Source organism: Carex rostrata, chromosome 8 (genome assembly GCF_964058835.1).
Source record: "Carex rostrata chromosome 8, lpCarRost1.2, whole genome shotgun sequence".
Lineage (NCBI taxonomy): Eukaryota > Viridiplantae > Streptophyta > Magnoliopsida > Poales > Cyperaceae > Carex > Carex rostrata.
In genome coordinates this window covers 2,830,749-2,843,195 of record NC_135925.1, presented here as the reverse complement: position 1 = coordinate 2,843,195, position 12,447 = coordinate 2,830,749, and the positions used below count along the sequence as shown (strand labels likewise).

General features: G+C 35.1%; 1 long non-coding RNA gene across 1 annotated transcript; it reads right to left on the bottom strand.

Annotated features, from left to right (window-relative positions):
* Positions 1-826: 826 nt before the first annotated feature.
* On the bottom strand, positions 827-3,476 carry LOC144557703 (uncharacterized). The gene is made up of 4 exons (XR_013512765.1): positions 3,283-3,476; positions 2,411-2,565; positions 1,372-1,498; positions 827-1,193 (listed from the first exon to the last, which is right to left on the bottom strand). It is a non-coding gene; the product is annotated as an uncharacterized LOC144557703 (long non-coding RNA).
* Between the last annotated feature and the right edge of the window lie 8,971 nt (positions 3,477-12,447).

The following is a 12,447-nucleotide window of genomic DNA, read 5'->3' as shown; positions in this document are numbered from 1 at the left end:
CCTTCTTTTTGAGCGGCATTCATAAACATAGTTGGTTCGGGAGTGTCCAGAATTTCTGTACACTCACACATTCGGTTGTGGAAGTGCCACCAAATACCGATGGACCCTTCGGGATTGCGAGCATGGGAAATAGCTTCGAACCATTTGGAGAGAAAGAAACAATAAGATCTTCAATGACAAATCAAAAACAATCCTAACGCTGGTCAACGAGATGTTGATAAACATACAACAGTGGACGAGACACTTAAGAGAAGCGCTCCAAACTTTATTAAATTAGATACTAAACTGTGATTATTAGGGGTGTAATTATTGTGTATATTACGCCCATTTGGGCACCTGTAATTAACTTTCTTATCAACCAAAATGTAAGATGGCAAGTTGCCACCTTACCCTCAATTTTTTCTTTTCTTTTTTAAATTTTCTGGACATCAGATCTTCTTTACATAGGTTGGTCCAACTTCAAATCGTCTTGAATTTTCAAAATTAACGTCTTGAGTCAGATTTATAGGCCCGAACTGGGTTGGACAAGCCCTTTGAATGGAACCAAGTTTTTGTCACCTTTTTCAAAATGTAGTATGTTGTAAACCAGTTCATGTTTTCTATCCGGTGAAAAGAAAGCGGCAGTAAAACATTCTATTGTTTTAAACAGACTGAAAATATCCTAACTATATCATGACTTACTTTCACATGTATAAGGCACTACAAAAGATAGACATCTAAAAACCCGCAAGCTTAAACCGAATCCTTGACTAAATAATGCATAAATATTTGTCTGGCAGAAGCGCCTACATAAAACTTGGCATTAATCCTGCAAAAAGAAAATAAATATTCAAGATATTAGAATTAAAAAATTATTCATTTCAATAAATAGCCACAATAGCCTATTTAAAAATCAGTATTAGGCACTATTAACTATATAGGCGAAGTGACACAAAACACTTGGACAAGTAGTCATAAACAGGATTGAGCGATTAAAATATCATAACATAAAGCCTGATTCAAATTTAAAAGATAAAACCGTAACCTCCCTAAAATTTCCCACAGATCCCACCAATATCATTTAACAGCTAACTGCTACTCTGCTAGCATGACATTTTTTTTATCTAAAAAGAAACAACAGCACACTGATTACACAAAAAGGTATTTTACCAAAACACATTATAATGTCAGCTTGCAAGCCCTCAAAACTGTGCCTGGAAAAAGAGAAACAATTAGCTGGATAAATCATTTGAGAAAATAAAACAGAACTACTTGAGTCTAGGAATTAGCATATGAACAAATCTTACCTTGAATAATAAGTGGTGATAGAAAAACAACACATATATAACCAGTGTTACTGATGTTAAAAAAATAAACAAAACTAGTACACACCTTCCTCTTTTTATCTCTCTTTCCTCCTCTCTTTGGTGTACTGTGTTCTATAGGGCCATCGGTTTCTCTCTCTTCTAGAGGTAACATTTTAACATCATCAAAGAAGCCATCTGTCAACCCAAGCAATCTGTTCAAAAACAAGTAGAAGTTTTAATCTAACCTCTAATCGTCTTGTCATACGAAGGTCTTGGTGACCAATTATTCACTTTAACCCTATAACTAGCAGATATTACAATGTGCATTTCAATATTAATTTGCAAATCATAAACCATATTTTCTTCTTTTGCAAATGACACCCTGATATTTGACATATTTGCAACTAACACCCATTTTTACTTGAGATGCTTAATTTCGCCTTTCCATTAGGTTTAGGTTCATGCATGGACAAGACAATTGCTGTTATTTTGACAATTATACCCCCACCCCAATAAGACTTTCTTCCCCTAAAATGGTATCTGGTTAGCATGAGGTGAAGGGATACTAAAACTAGAGAGAACAGGTAATGGAATGAATACAAAGGGAGGTTCATAATTTCCCTTCTCCTTTTTAGTAGGTCTAGTTTCCTTCTGTTACAGAGTAACAAAATATAAGCTTTGGACATCCATAAACCTTAACCTCCCAAATATCCAACCAAACAAGATAAGTTTATGAAGTTCTCTTAGACTCTTTCCCTCATTTTCCATCCTTTCCCACTACCCTCCTCCATCCAAAAAAGGTACAAGTGCTGGGTAAATTAAAACAAGAGTGAAGTGTGTTCGGCATTCAATTTCATTTGAACATACAAAGCAGTTCGGTGACTCATCTGGAAAGATTAGAAAAAACTACCCATATGTGAACTTATATATTAGTTTGGGCACTTGGCAATAATTTGCAAATACACAATGAGTATTGGAAGTTTAAATAACGCAAAAAATGTGGTTATCACTACCAAAGAATGTAATATACAGTTTGAATTTGTTTTTTTTTAAAAGAAAAAAACAAATCATTCCTATAGTTTGGCCATCTCTTGTACTTTAAAATATCACAAGAAGATTCACACCCGTTCCTAGACTTTGTCATGTACTTCTCAAACTTCTTTTCACGCCTGGTAACAGGAGCACGTGTAAACAGTTCTTCTTCTTGCCTCTCCTTTGCTTCTCTCTTTGCAAGGCATCGGGTTAGCTCTATGCTTTCCACACCAACTGTTTCTCTCACCTACATTACAGTTTAATCATGTAATAAAAACCTGAAAAGGATTTGCCACATTCATTTCATTTAAGAATCCACTCAGGGTTCAGTGATAGGAGAAAATATGCTTCAATATGATCTTATTTGTTTGTTTTAATTGAATCTTTTTAATTCAAAAGGTGAAAAAAGGTTGTAGGCCACTAGTGCAATCTCCGGTTCTGGTCCATGAGTAACAAACCAGAGTTTGAAGCTGTACAACTTACAGTCACAACTCAGTTTCAAGAGCCTTGGCTTTTTTGTTGGTTCTTTTTTCTTTTGGCTGTAAGCTTGTAATAAGACTTGTGTACTAAATATATACCAGCTTGTATGTTAATCCATGGTAGACACACTGTTGCTTGCAGAGATAATTACTTAATTTTACACCTAACATAGAGCAATGGAAGAAAATAATACAAACCCCTAATAAAATGCCTATCATATGGATTAGTCAATTGTTAGAATATCTTGCACCATATCCTAGTACATTTTTAGATAGACCATGCTTCATCTAGCTTTTTTCCCAATTGCAAGGTTGGTAAATATCTCATTTCATGATCTCAATTCTAAATTCAGCCCCAAAGCCAAATTGATAACTTAATATGAAGTGAATAAAATTAACCAATAGGAAAGAGATATCACAGGGGAAAAGAAAAAAATTGGGAAAAGGGATTAGAACAGTGTATAGAATAGTAATAAAGAACAAACCTCTTCAGGTCTATCTTCAAAGTTGGCGGAGGTGGGAGGTCGATGATATGGGTAGTCGGAGGCGGCGATGTGCTGGAAACGATAGAAAGGTGAGAGCGAAATTGTGAATTTGCAATTCTGGGAAAGAAAGGTGAGCTTCAAATCGAGATACTCGATGGGCTACTCGTACTCGGCTCAAACTCAGCCCTGTTCGAGTGGTCAGATTTGAGGTACAGCCGAGTTTGGGCGTTATCTAAAATGGACTCAGCAGTATGGCTAATATAACATCATTGTTATTTCAGTCTATATAACATCAATTTTAAAATCTATCAAATTGAATTCAAATGATGAATTTAAATCGTTCAAACCGATCTACTTCATTAGTTGTGCATTTACATATAAAATTTATAAGTTTTTGAGTTTATTTGGTATCAAGTTAAGCGGTCAAATGTGTGAGTTTTTAAGTTAATTTTAATACATTCATTTTTTAAATTTTTTGTCGCTTGATTTGATACTAAAATAACTCGAAAATATAAAAAGTTTGCATAAAAACGCATCACTTATAAAGTAAATTAATTTGAACGGTTTGGATTCACCATTTGAACTCGATTTGATAAGTTTTGAAATTAGTGTTATACAGACTGAAATGACATTGATGTTATATTAGCCATACTCTAGACTCAGCTCGGTTTTAATTATTGGGTTATCCAGCTCATTAACTCATGGGCAGGCCCGCCCGGCTCATTAAAAGCCCTACATCCAAGAGTTCTGACAGGGTCAGAAGGGTTAGAAGTAGGCCTGTTAATGAGCGGGTTTCAGTCCATAACCGACCCGTATCGAAATTTGAATAATACATGTTCAGTCTATAATTGGCCCGAACTTGAGGAGTTTTTGACCATGTTCGGTCAGTCCAACTCAGATCATTACAAACCCCAATTCAAACTGGCCTGTTCGGACAAAAATACATGGACAACCAACGGGTTTTGTGTGGACAACATATATGAACAATTTAGATAGAAGAAAAAGTTATTAAAACTTGTGCTTTCTCCAAAGAAGAAAAAGTTAGATTTAAAGATATAAGCCAGCCAATTTAAGTATAGCCAATAGACTGTGGACTTAAAAATAATAAAACTTGGAACTATAAAAAAATATAGTTAAAAGAAAAGAAAGAACCAATTTCAAATTTTTACACTGAAGCACGTACAATGAAGATGGTTCTCTTCCCGAAAATTAAAGGCACTGTTCTACTATAAAAATAATGCAACACAATAAAAAAAAAACTATATATTAAGAACATACAAAATGGTTGCTGGCATACCTTTATGAGTAATAACAAAAAATAATAAATAATAGGGGATATGTCAAAGAACAATAAGTAAATAAAAGAAATAGAAGGGAAGAAAATAGAAAGATTAAATTCTTCCATTTGTGCCGCATCATAGACCACCTCTAATTTAATCTCTTTATTAAAGGGGGCTGTATAGGAAGAAATCTTAATTTGAATTAAAAGCCTGCTCTATTCGGACCGCAGCATAAATCCTAATTCTCATTTTTTTTTTTCGTTGATTAGGCCTGTTAACAAGCTGTCAAGTGTCAACCCATTTTACTTCATCATCTATCAGACTTGTTATATATTTCAGGCAAGCAGCACGCTGAAACCCTTCTGACAATAAATGATGAGCTTAATGACTGTCAATAAAAGAAATTGATCTCTGGACTTTGCTCCTGTGTATCATGCCAAAATCACTTTTGACTCAATAATACCGACAACAGCTGTGATGGTGATAATCCACAATCTTTAATCATAAATACAAAATGTAGATTGTTTCCCTAAAATTTGTTGTAGATTTCCAATCTACGTGTGTCAATGTGATCAATACATACAAATTTGAGTCAGCTTGTGATGCTCTAATGAAAATGAAATCAATAAAATGAACTACACCGCCAACAGTACAAAAAAATATGTTAATTTATGTTATAAGCATGGTTTCTGATTTATGAGTACATTGAATCCACCGATTACAATGAGATTGAAATGCTTAATAGCCCATCTTTAGGTGAAATTTTTATTGGCTAAAATCACCCCTTTAAGTACGGTAGACCATGCTCAAATCCCTCTTGGAACTTAATGATCAGATCAAGCTTCAACAATATAAAATACATATCGAAATCTAGAAGCAAATATGAGGAGACATGACGAAATCACTCCCCCAATATATAGCTATTTTGTACCTTGGAAAATAATCTCTCAAAATCTGGAAGCAGGAGATATGACGAAATCAGGCTAGACTGGCATTCGTGCGGCCACTTGTGCGGCCAGTACAAATTTTCTGTGGCCTGCACAGAATGGAGAATTGGTTGGGGATCATGAAGGATTTTGTGTGGCCCACACAAAATTCCTTAAGGCCGCATAAAGACCCGCACAACTCTCTGTCTTGAAAGGAGAAAACTTGACCAATTCCGAATTTTCTTTTTCGGCTTGAATTTATTTTGTGTGGCCCGCACAGAATTCCTAAAGGCCACACATACACCCACATAATTGCTACTTTTGCTCGATTTTTGCAATTTAAACAAGACAAAGGCAGTAACTTGGTTATTTGATATATTATATACTAAACTAAGCTAAAATACAAGGAATTTGGTGCAATTTTAGAGGTAAAACCCTAACCGAAAGTATATATAATTAAGGCTTATCAAAATTTCCAAGCTTAAACCTTGCTTATTCTCAAGCAAAAATCTAATCTTAGGTATAAGTTTGATTTCTAAACTAACCAAATTCCAAGTATATCCCTAAGTGCGAAAAATTCTCATGATCTTGCTACTATTAAAAACTCGAGAATCCTTTTGAAAAATAATTTAAATTTTCCTTGATCAATTTTAATTCACCCAACAATTTGACAAATCAAATCTCATATTTCAAAGATGCTTTAATATTTGCAAAAAATAATTATTTGAATTTATCAATATTTCATTATTCTACCAAAAATGTGCCCTCGTTTTATAGTAATTTTCTTTTTCGCCCCCCCCCCCCCCCCCCCCCCCCCAAGCTTGGAATAAGCTTAAGTTAGAAAGTTGTGAATTTTCGTGTGTTGGTATCAGGCAAAATTCTACATATTTTTTTTTCTTTTTATTTTTGTTGCTATTTTTATGACACTATGATCTTTATCCCCAGTGGAAAATCGGCTAGTTATAAATAGTTAACCATACCCAATCGTTTTAATTCAAAAGTGCTATTGCATGCTCTTAGTTCAACCCTTCCATGACACAAACTCACACTTGTGGTGTAAACTCGGTCACTTTATCGAGAAAACTAGCGGAGCAAAGTGTTAAGGACTCATAACCATAAGTACGTCATGTCGCTGTAATATAGGCAAGCGGAGTCCAAATGAATTTCAAAGATTTACAATTAAAATGTTTTCAACCAATTATGCAAAAATACCATGAATACACGCATCCAAAGGTTTTCATACCCATGGATATCACAATCTTTCTATTATATTTTAAATCCCAATTTTCCAATTTAAAAGGCATAATCCGGTTTCAAAATATTTTTTCGATAAAATCCAATTTTTTATTTTTTTCAAAGTCTAAAAACATCTCATCCTATGCAATTTTTTGATCAATTATGGGGTTATTTTCAATTTTCCAGAGTTATCCAAATCATAACCAAAATTTTTCAAACAAGTCCTTAATTCTAGCAATCACGTGAATTTTTCACCTAAAAATGCAATTGTGCAAAAATTTAAACATGCCTTAAATGCAGATATAATTTTTCTTTCGATCCCCCCCAAGCTTAAACAAAGCATTGTCCTCAATGCAAACATTCGCACAAGAAAGAGTAAAAAGGAAGAAAAATAAAACTTACATAGTGGTGGAGAAAGCAAAGGTGGAGAAGGAGGCGGAAGCGCCTCACTGTTGGGCTGGAGGTGTCCTTCCCCCTGGGGGGCGGGTGGAGAATACGTCTTCTGAATTAAAGTGTGAGTTCCCCCTTGAGCTTCGCGACGCGCTCGTGGTGGAGTGGGCGGATCCTCAATGGGTTTGATGTTGAAGTGCTCGAAGGCTTGTTGAGCATACCACCTTGCCATGTGGGCATCTTTCTCGGCTTGGTAGAGTGGTTCCTCAAGATTATTATAGCTGAGGTTGAGAGTGCTGAGTTCAAAAGAGACTTGCTGGAATGTTTGGGTCCATGATTGCTTGATTGGAAGGACCGGCGTGTGCAACAGATGTGTATGTGCTATGTGCGACAGCATCAGGTGGTGCTTGAGCGGCTACATCAGTTGGTAAGATCATGGGCTCTTTAGTCAGATTTCATGCTGAACACCGCAGTGGGTGTATGGCGGTGGTGAGAGGCAAGTGATAACTATAGTTCCCCATCCATCACTCATCCAAAATTCATTGTCAGGTGATCACGAGATTAAATGCATTTGCAAAAGGCTCGGGATATCGAGAGTGATTAGAGGGTTGACCGTGCTGTCAGGGACATTAATGTGGAGTGCATGGGCAATTTTTGTGAACACGCCACCGCAAGAGATAATCCCATTTGGTTGATGCACGGCGGCTACGACGTGTAAGTGTTTGGTGAGGTAGTATCCAAGGTGTGGTTGAAAGGTCATCTCTGTTGGGTTTCAGAGGTACCAAAACCCGTTTAGGCTTAAGCTATGAAAAGACCATAAAATAAAAAATTTTACTTCTAACTCAAGCCATGAATTAAAAGGTGAGTTCCTTCACAAGTCTTTCATTGCAAGGACTCTTTTAATTCTTTACAAATCTACTCCTTGATTGATTTCTAAAACTTTAATCTACTAATCAATTAAATATATTAATATAACATTTATACCTCGTTTTAAAATTCAAATTGGAATGCAGACCGAGCGAGAAGAGTGACTCAGGGAATGACTCGTCTCGGAGTATCAGGCGTCTGATACCTCTATCAGTTATCCACTAGGACTAACCAAAGAGCAGTTTATTTCTTTTGCCAGAAATACCATAAACTGTGGGATTCTGTAAAAACACTATTCATCGAGAAAAGGATAGAATAACAATATTCACGACCCATAGTTATTATGATTCACAAATAAGTAAAAGCAAAAATATCATGACTTTCGCAAATATATTATTTCCGGATCCCGTAACAACCGTAACTAAGAAAGAGAGAAAATAGATTACCAAATCAATTTGGTATCAAGTGAATTAGTAATTTTCTCTCTACCCTCACCCCTCTATTTATAGGCATTTGAGGAGGTTCGGCCAATGGCTAAAATACCCCCCAAAGTTTGGTCTATTTACAAAAATGCCATTAGATGGCAGTTTTGAGAGGAAGAAACCAATTTGGGTTTTTGCACTTTGGCCCAAATTCAAATCTAATAGTTTTGGGCTTTTCGATTTGGGCTTTAATCATTAATTAAGGCTTTAATTGTTAATGAGTTTTAGGCCCAAAATATTAATCCATAATTAACATTTAAAATCCAACTCAAATATATATAATTGTGATGTACAATTATATTTCTTTCGGTTGTTGTTTCAGTAACTTTTATACAACGTACCGAGTACGTTTATAAATTATTCTTTTGTTTTTGTTTTGGCATTTTTACATGACATTTAATATTTAATTATATCACGTATAATTAATTATAACCATCTTATTATTAATCATAATCAATTTATAATTAATCAACAAGATTCTCCGATTAGCTCCTATACGGTGTGACCCAATAAGATTTGTGTTATGTTAGTAAATAGAATTAAAACTATTCTAACTTCTATAATCATAGGAGGCACCTAGCAGAATGCACTATGACCATTCAATTATATAGATGATGCTATACTATACAATACCACGATCCAGTAAACTATTTTACTTATGTTAATTTTTTATCTCATAGCTATCAGATCAGTTTCAAGGTAGGTGTGTGTCATCCTTGAAAACTTAATATTTTCTTGATCTTGAGCAGATTATCAAATATGATTACTTTTGTAATCGCATGCCGATAATCTTACTCTATCAAGAGGCCCAGTGATACTATAACTCGTATAGAGATACAAGGGATAATAGTACTTTTGGTAAACCATCACTTCCTTAGCTAAGCTATGTATACCGAAGAGCTACCGTTATAGCTGCTTTTTACAGACATCGTTAGATAACAATCACACATACACATCTCTTAGTAGGAAAAATGAATACCTCATACTTTAGAGTTTAACACTGAATAAAAACATTAATGACACGAACACAATTCAATTTAATGTTTCATTTGGACTCTGTCAAATATCATGTTCCTAAAACATGTATATATGTGATTAAAATGACATCTCTTGTCAGTGATCTGTAAAACTTGACCATCTTTTAATCCACACACTAATCTTGTAATGGTAAATTAGTGTTCCTGCTAATTACCTTGGTTAGAGACTTTTAAGAATATATATCATCTATATTATGAAGTTTCACAATTCTAATCATTGACTCGAAATGATTCATAAATGCAATAACTTAAGGCAACAAAATGACAGTTTATTAATCACTCAATTCATGACAAAGCATTATATGATAAATTATCGTATTATTAACTTTTAAATTATTACAAACTAACAATCTCACCATTATTCTGCGCATCATGCAATAAAGATATAAAGTTTCAGTTTTATTGAAACAAAAACTAGTCTCACCTCACCCAAAAAGGGTAAGTGCCAAAACGTGCTGAATGTAATGGAGCATGGGGTGCTTGATTAGTCGAACTCTTTGTGTGCTGAGGGGACAATTGAAATCACAAATGGCATTCTTAAAGGATTGTTCCGACATATCGCTTCAGAATGTGCGGGTGTCATTCATGAGGTGGGCTTTGTCAGTCAGTATGTGGAGAAGCTCTGCAAGTTGAGTAGAAGTGCACTGAAATTGTTGGCCACCAAGTTGGAAACTGATGATGTTGGAGGCGGCCTGGTCGAACTCAACCGTGGCTAGGAATTCGAGAGTCAGCTCTTTGAAGGTTTGGCACTGGGAGCTTAAAAAATCCCATACGCCAATGCGATCGATGAGCATCTTGACAGAGTTGTGAAGGCCTAGTTGCTGAAGAGTGTTGATGTCAAACCACCAAGAAGAGTTGAGAGTGCGGTGGTACGTTAGGTTATCAAGGCGCAGGCGGTGTTCCTCACTGAGTGGGCGGAGTCGAAGCCATTAAAGTATTGTCGCATTGGGTAAGGTGGCTCGGTAGGTTCGGTCGTTGCTTGCTTGGCCAGAGTTGTCAACCCCTTGGCGAGTTCTCTTCGGGTTTCTTCTTGGAGGCATCTATGAAAATTAGTGAAATAGAGAGTGGTGTCGCCCACATGGTACCAAGGTGTGGTCACACGAACAAGAAAATAAATTTGGAAACTTAAATTACCAAGGGTTAGGTGCAAACAGAGGTTTTTGCGGCCAGTTGTGCGACCAATTCAAAAGTTGTGTTGACCGCAGAGTAGGAAAGGGTGGTCTCAGACTTTTTTGTGTAGCCAGTTCAAAAAATTTGTGCGGCCAGGTCAAAATTTATGCGTCCCACAAATTTATTGCCAATATATAGCTATATTTTGTTCGAATGCTGTGGTTCTCTCCCCCCCCCCCCTCCCTGTGGCCCACAAATTTAAGACGAATCAATGTCCCAAGGACTGGATTTAGCAGCGGGGTACTCAAGTGAAGGGGTTGAACTGGGTAAATGGTGGGGGGAGATTGAACATTGCAAAAGAGGGATTTGGAGTGGATGAGACGTTAACAGGTTCAGATTGTTGCAAAGAAGAAGAGATTGTGAGGAGAATTTTCTGTAGCTCCGCTAAGAGAGGGGTTAACGAGGCCGGTAGGCCCATTGAGAGGGAAAAAGGAAGATCTTGGGTAATCTTGATTTTTGGCGGCTCAATCTCGAGGCTGCTCTACGTCAACTATTTTTCGCACTGATCCAGAAAATAATGCTCTTAGTTGAATGATTTCCAAATTTCCAAAAATCTTTTTTTCAATTCAATCTAACTCTACTCCAATTTTGAACTAGTTTGGTTCGAAATTAGTTCGAATTCAAACTCGAACTGCAGAACTGGATTAAGTTCGATTCGATTCATTTGTAGCCTATTAATATATAGACGTCCTAAATCCTAATTATGCTATGTATTTTTTTAAAAAAAGCTATCCTTTTCTTGATAATTCATTTTTTATAATTCTAAATAATTTATTTTGGAAACTGAAGCGGTGATATCCAATTTTCTTTTTCTTTTCTTGTTTACGAGAAAGCAATATCATTAGTTTAAAGAACCAAAAAATTGCTCGCAGAATTTTAAATTAGTTTGAAATTTTTTATGTTTTAAAATTTACTTGGATTTGGGACGACCAATTGTCTGGTTTTGCTGAAGCGTGTGGGGAACCACTTGGGGTCAGGCCGTCAGGAAAAACATCAATTGATACAAGATTTTATTGACACCAAAATTGATATATCATTTAATTAATGCAAGAAAAAATATATCATTGAAAGAAAGAACAACTAAATTCATATGCGATTATTTAACTAATTTGCAAATAATTTCTTCAACATTTATTACAAAATATTTAGCAAATTATTTTTTTGACTGTGACGGGAGAGGAGGCCCGAAGTAATTAAAAGCATAAAAAATGCATGTAAATAGAAAATACACTATGAAAATAATTCATTATTGCAGTTTTAATTCGTATGAAAATTAATACACTATTTTGAATTATCATATAACGCGGTGTAAGTTCGTTCTTCTAATTGCTAGAAAAATTAATGTATTATTTTGAAATACGAGGGTTCAAATGTCTCCATTTTTGATACCTCCATCCTTTATTTTTAAGAACTTTAATAACTCAAAATTTAAAACTTTAAAGTCAAAATAAAACCGTTGGATATGATCTACATAATTTTATCTATGCACGTGTATAAAATTATGACATTTCAAATTTTTCTTTTTTGTCATCCAGAGTTTGTAATAACATACCAATGTGGATAATTTCTAGATGTTGATTTTTCAAATGATTGATCCACATAAAAACAAAATCGAAATGTGATATCTTTTAATGATCACATAGAGAAAAAAATATAAATCACATCTAACAGTTTTATTTTAATGTTTATGATTTAAATTTTGATTTATTAATGCTTTTAAAAATGAAGGCATGGTGGAGACACACAAAATGAACACACTTGAACCATCCTTTTTGAA